The sequence below is a fragment of the Hordeum vulgare genome, chromosome 2H, assembly GCF_904849725.1.
Source record: "Hordeum vulgare subsp. vulgare chromosome 2H, MorexV3_pseudomolecules_assembly, whole genome shotgun sequence".
NCBI lineage: Eukaryota > Viridiplantae > Streptophyta > Magnoliopsida > Poales > Poaceae > Hordeum > Hordeum vulgare.
This window is the reverse complement of record NC_058519.1, coordinates 116,085,452-116,092,094: the sequence shown is the minus strand read 5'-3', so window position 1 is coordinate 116,092,094 and position 6,643 is coordinate 116,085,452.

The following is a 6,643-nucleotide window of genomic DNA, read 5'->3' as shown; positions in this document are numbered from 1 at the left end:
CTCCTGGCCCGTGGCTTGGTCGGAACGGATGCTGCGCTTCATCAACTATTCGTAGAGCCAAACCGCGACCGAAATGGATGCCCGTAGGGATTTTCCGATGAGCTCCGCCACGTCTGTAGTCGCCGACGTTGAGCCGCCGATGGTCTCGACCCCCCTGTGACCGTGGGTTGACTCCCCTAACTCACAGACAGGTGGGGCCTAGCCCTGTTTAACTTAAGTCAATCACAAAATTAACTAACCAGATTAACTAACCTAAAGACTCATTGACAGTGGGCCCTACGATTCTAAAACAAGAATTAAAACTAATATAACCCTCTTAATTAACCTCTGTCACTGACGTGTGGACCCCACACGTGAGGTTTGACTCTGACGTAGGCCAGTTGACTGCTGACGCAATGCTGATGCAGTGCTGACACAGTAATTGATTTCCTATTATAAAATAATTCCAGAAAATGCCTAAAACTTCAAAAATTCATAGAAAATAAAATATAACTCAGATGGAAATAAGTTATATATGAAAAAGGATAAGAAAAATCCAAAGAATCTGATCATGGCATTTTCATGCTGGTTTGAGAAAGTTAACAACACCAAATAGGCAAAATGATGAATAGGACAAATTTCATATTTAGCTTGGAGATGGTATTTGATACTTATTTGAATTCCACTTCAATTGTTATGACCAAACATTGGTCAATGCAAATCAGTACCTCAAAATACTAACTCCATGCATGTTGGAACAATTTGTTATGAGCATTAGGTCGAATCAATTATAAGGGTACTTGGAAAAATACCCGGCTTGAAGTGATGTTTGAATCCTAATTCAAACCAACTTCAACTTAAGAATTGATAACCACATTAGCCCTGCCACCTCTCATTTCATGTCTTGAGCATGCATCATAGTGTTGCATTTCCGTGAAGTAATTGTTGTTCTTTCTTGTTTGCCGGTGTTGTTCCCTCTCGGTAAACGATGTTTCCGACGATGTGATCGTTGACATTGATGAAGACTCATTACTATCTTCAGACGTGTCAGGCAAGCAAACCCCCTTGAGCATATTGATATAAACCCACTCTCTCGCTCCTGCTTTCTTTACTGCATCAGGACAGACACGATTCAACTGTACATGTTATCGGTAGTTGAACCCATTCCTCTGCATGACCTGATTTTGTCACAGTAAATAGTTGAAACCTCTTAGCATGAGTAGCAACTTCTTGAGCCTTGTTGTGCTTACTCATCCATGCTTTTTTACAATGCCTGCTATGCTTAGAGTCGTGTCGGGTCTGATCCATCTGAATGATGTATCGGAATGGTTGTGTTCATGTCCTATAGTGTGAGAGTAAAGGTGTGAATCTGATTTGGTAAAGTTAGCGATGAGAGGCCATGTAGGAGTACATGGCGGGTTGTCTCATTGGGACCATCCTTAAGAACTGAGTTCTGTGTGTTATCCAAGACAAGATACTACCACACATTGGGATACTTAATTGACCCTATCGTCTTATTAATCGCCTAGATCTCTGTCCAGGAGTTGCAATTAGTTTCTGGTGTTTGTAGGAAAAGTGTTGGCGGCCGTGTTTAGCTCTGCTCGACGGGGTAGGCTTCACTACGGTAGATACACAGTGGCACGGTGTACCAAGTGGCACCCGGATGGTGGGCTTGGGAACCCTGAGCACATTGTTTGGGGCCGTAGAGGAAACCTCGGCCGGACTTCCTTGCGGGTTCAGTCTCAAATAGGCGATAAACCTGGACTAGGGTCTTGTGTGGTTAACGGTCGTGGCGGACACCCACGCCAGTGCTTCCGCTTGAAGGTTGCCGAGATGCATGACGTGCACATGGTGATAAGTGGTGGGAGCGTGTGTGAAGAAGTATACCCCTGCAGGGTGATTTAATCTGTTCGAATAGCCGCGTCCTCGGATATGGACTACTTGGAAACATTTCGTGGTACATAGACAATTTAAATGGATACTCTAAAACATGCAAGATACGTGTGAGTGCTATGGAAGGCCTTCTCGTAGGGAGACGAGAGTGGATCCATAGTGGAATATTTAATTGGTGAATATGTGGACTCGTGTGCGCTATCCCACCTCAAAGAAAGAACTTGTAGTCGTAGTACAGGTTAGCCAAGAGTCAATGCTGGCTTGCTGCAATCAAACCCCACAATCCTTTCATTGAAACATGATGCATATGTAGATAGTTCTGATGTAAGACTTGTTGAGTACCTTTGTACTCACGGTTGCTTTATTTATGTTTTTGCAGAGAAGACTTAGACACATTAAAAGGTTCTACGCGATGTGTTCGATGTTGACCGGAATAGCTTGGGAATCCCAGACAGAGGTCTGCCTCCTTTGGTAGGGTCGTAGTAGCTTTTCAGGCACTTCCAGCCACTTTTAGTAGATGTCTGTACCCAGACATGATTTGCTTCCGCTTGTTGTTTGTATGACTTGAGTGTCGGGTCACGAGACCCCTGTTTGTAATACCATACTGTGTTGACTCTTATGAGTCTTTAATAAATGCTTGAGTCATAGAGTTATGTTGTGATGCCATGTTGTATCTACACATATTATGCATAATGTGTGTATGTTTGAAATGCATTATATGTGTGGGATTCGACACCTAGTTGTTTGCCTTTAGTAGTACTCTTTACAGGGAAATGCCTCTTTGTGTTTCCATCGGGCCTTGGTAGCTTGCTACTGCTCGGAACACATTGATTGACCAGCATGTATCCTTGTTTGCTGCTGTGTCTGTCCCCTCGGGGAAATGTCACGCGGTGTAATGGATTCCTTGTAGCTTGCTACAACTCGTGTACACACGCTGATGACCGACACCTGCTTTGCTGGGTTATGTATGCATGTCCCTGTACGGATGTACCGCTTGGGTTTATAACTAGTCATGTCGACCCGGGTTCTTGTCGTTTGAACGCTAGCGACACATTCATATACGTGAGCCAAAAAACGCAAACGGTCCCGGCCAAGGTAAGGTGGCGGCCGTGGAGTTTACCGTGCGTGAGGCCGCAAAGTGATGTGATGTGTTACAGGCTGAGTTCTTATGACCTAGGATCGGGGTCCCGACATGATTTGAGTAATGTTTGGACTATTGGTGCCAAGAGCTTGAGCCTATTAGTGATAGGTGTCGTATTTGGGAAATCCGTGTGTTTTTCAAAAACTAAAAATTAGTTGAGAACTCTAGCTACTAAATTGATCGCTAAGCTCTGGAGGGGTTGGAATATATAGAGTACCCTCACGTTACCATGAGACGAGGATGCGCAAGGATAACCAAACCCCCAAACATTCCTCCTCGGGGTACTTGTCTCTTTGTGAATTTCCTAACTAGATAGATAGTTACCGATAATAAGTGTATGAGTTCTTCGGTCTAATGTGAGTATTCGATTGTTGGCACTTCCACCATCCATATTTTGCTAGCCTCTTCGGTACCGTGCATTGCCCTTTCTCACATTGAGAGTTGGTGCAAACTCCGACGGTGCATCCAAACCCATGGCATGATACGCTCTGTCATACATAAGCCTCATTATATCTTTCCTCAAAACAACCACCATACCTACCTATTAAGGCATTTCCATAGCCTTTCTGAGATACATTTCCATGCAACATCCATCATCTCATGACTTGATCTTCATGTCATACATGCTTTTGCTTGATCATAGTGCCGCATGCTAGTTGGGCCTTGTCCTCATTACTACTACATGACGCGCTAGTATCATTGCATATCCTGCTGCACTGGAAGAGCCATACATTTGCATACATCATGATAGTTTTTACTTGTCTTTATGTTGAGTACTTCTTATGAAGTGTGATGATTTTTCTTTCTATTCATGTAAAACATAGAGTGTTGCCCTTAAGTGAGGAAAAGATCCCAAAGTGGACAAAACAAAAGATCCCAAAGAGGACAAACGAGAGATAAAAAGAAAGAGCCAAAGAAGCCACAAAAAAGAGAAAAAGAAAAAGAAAAGGAAATAAAAAGAGAGAAGGGGGCAACACTACTATTCCTTTTGAAAGATCCACACTCGTACTCCCTTACTATATTGGTACTGCATAGAGATTATCATTCATGCATAACTATGTGGGGACCTTTACACTATAGAACTTGGTTTGCATATTCCAATGATGAGCCTCCTCAAATGAGCTCTAGGTTTTCATGAGAAAACAAGTTTGATGCACCCCAACTAGTTCCATTAGAGAGCTTACCTTAGCTCATATGTGCATCCGTTACATGGCAATACCTACTCCTCACATCATATCTATTATTTGGCTTTCTCTCGCCTATGGTTGTCTTCATTGATTTGAGCCTTTCACACCTTTTTGTCTTCCTTCCCCATCATTATTCTATTTGCCATCCTAAGTGCCAACATATCTTGCTTACGCTCATTCATTGCATGAGTGCTCAAAATCGAAAGGGAGAGGATCATTTTGACTTGTGCCTGACAAGTGGTCTGGGGATGAGTCAAAATAAGATTTCGAAGGAGACTAAGTGTGAGGTTTTGTAGACTGAGTTCTAAATTAAAAATATATATTTTATCTCTGAACCCATCTCCCACTTCTTGCATGCAAACACCATTTGGAGACATTCGAGTCACGAACAGCGAGAGCTCTTGCACCTTTATGTTCTTAATTTGCTAAATTCAATACTAGATATAGACTCTTGCTTGTTATTATCTTGACTTGAATTGCATATCTCACTTGCTTTACTTTGAAGTTCTTATATGTGTGTAAACATGTCACCACAGAAATTATTGTGTTATCATTTATCTACTCGAGGACGAGCAGAAATTAAGCTTGGGGATGTTGATACGTCCCAAACGTATGTATAATTTCTCCTCGCTTCATGATATTTTGGGTGACATTGTTATATGTTTTTCTACACTTTTATATCATTTTACTCATATGTGGACTAACCTACTAACTCAGTGCACCCAGTGCCAGTTTTTGTTTGCTGATGTCTTTTTTGCAGGGGCTTTTACCCAATTTTTAAGAGCCCGAAAAAATCCATAAAAAATATATAAAAAATCATTGAAACAGAAGCTTCCCGATCACTGAAGGAGGGCGAGAGGGGGCAAGGGGCCTCCCAGGCGGCCTGCTGGCACGCCCAGGCCCTAGGCCGCACCAGGTGGTTGCCTGGGTGGGTCCCACCTCCTTCGGTGCCCTCCTTTGGCCTATATTTAGAGTCCCGATAGGAAACCCTCACAGACTTTCTGGAATCACAAATTTCTCCATCGTTCCGCCGCTGCAACGCTTTCAAGATCGGGAGCGTTAGGAGACGCCTTCCCGGAACCCCGCCGGAGGGAGGATTGACATCCGGGAGATTTCCCCCCCCCCGCCATGGACGCTTCCCGGACGTGTCGTGAGTAGTCCTCCTTGGACCATGACTCCATGACTAGTAGCTATGTGATGTATTCTCTCCAATCTTGTGCTTCAATGGTTAGTCCTTGTGAGCTGCCCTACATGATCAAGGCATCTATGTAATTCTCTTGCTATTGCTATCCTCGGTTTGTTGGGGTCCGATGGATTATGAGATTATGTTCAGATTGTTATGAGTTATATATTTGATTATCCTTTTATATTATGTTCCTTAGTGATTCTTGCATGTTCTCCATTGCTTTTTATTGTTTTGGCCAAGTAGTAGATCGTAACTCCAAGAGGGAGCATTATGCATGATTGTGGGTTCAGGCCCCTCGATGTCTAGCTTAAGTGATAGAAACATGAGACTAGGGGATGTGCTTGTTGCCACCAGGGAGAAAACAACGATGCTTGTGACCACGGTTGCAAGGATTGTTTACCTTACGCATAGCTCGTTAGTGCAGTTGTTCATTGCTTTGAGTTTACACTTTGGGTGGGGCTCGCAACTTAATACGAGAGAGATGTTCTGGCTAGATATCTCAAGGTGGATGATTAGTAAGTAGATGCTGATGAATAAACGGTCTACTTGTCTTGCCGTACTGCCCATTACTATTGAACCTCTAACTATCAAGGAGCATAATTAGCATTGTGGTGCGGTCATAATTCTATCAATTGCCGAACTGTTATTTGTTTACCCTAGCATAGTTGTTTATCGTCTTTTGGGAGAGAGACATCACTAGTGAACATCATGTGACTCCGGTCCATATCACCATCATTGTTTACACCTCCATCATTTACCGCTTTCATTTACTTTTCTGTTGCAGTCACTATTATCTTCCCGCTTGTGTTTTGACCCTTTGCAAAATACAAGGATGGAGAGATTGACAACCTCTCTGTACTCGTTGGGAGCAAAGTTATTTGTTGTGTGTGCAGGTCCACGTCTTCTGCTAGCGCCAGGGTGGAAGACACCTGCTTGTTGAGCCTAGGAGTCCTCCTAGTTCGATAAACCTTACAGTCTCTGTGTGAGGGAAATTTGCTGCTGACTACATCTCCACCTTCCACTAGGAGTATCCAATGAGGGGCGAGAAGTATATACATCATCTCGTAATCAATAACTCTTTAGTCACATTGCTTGCAAGGCTTGTTGTGATGTTGTATTACCGAGTGGGCCCCGAGATACCTCTGTGTCATACGGAGTGACAAATCCCAGTCTTGATCCATGCTAACTCAATGGACAGCTTCAGAGAAACCTGTAGAGCACCTTTATAGTCACCCAGTTACGTTGCGATGTTTGATT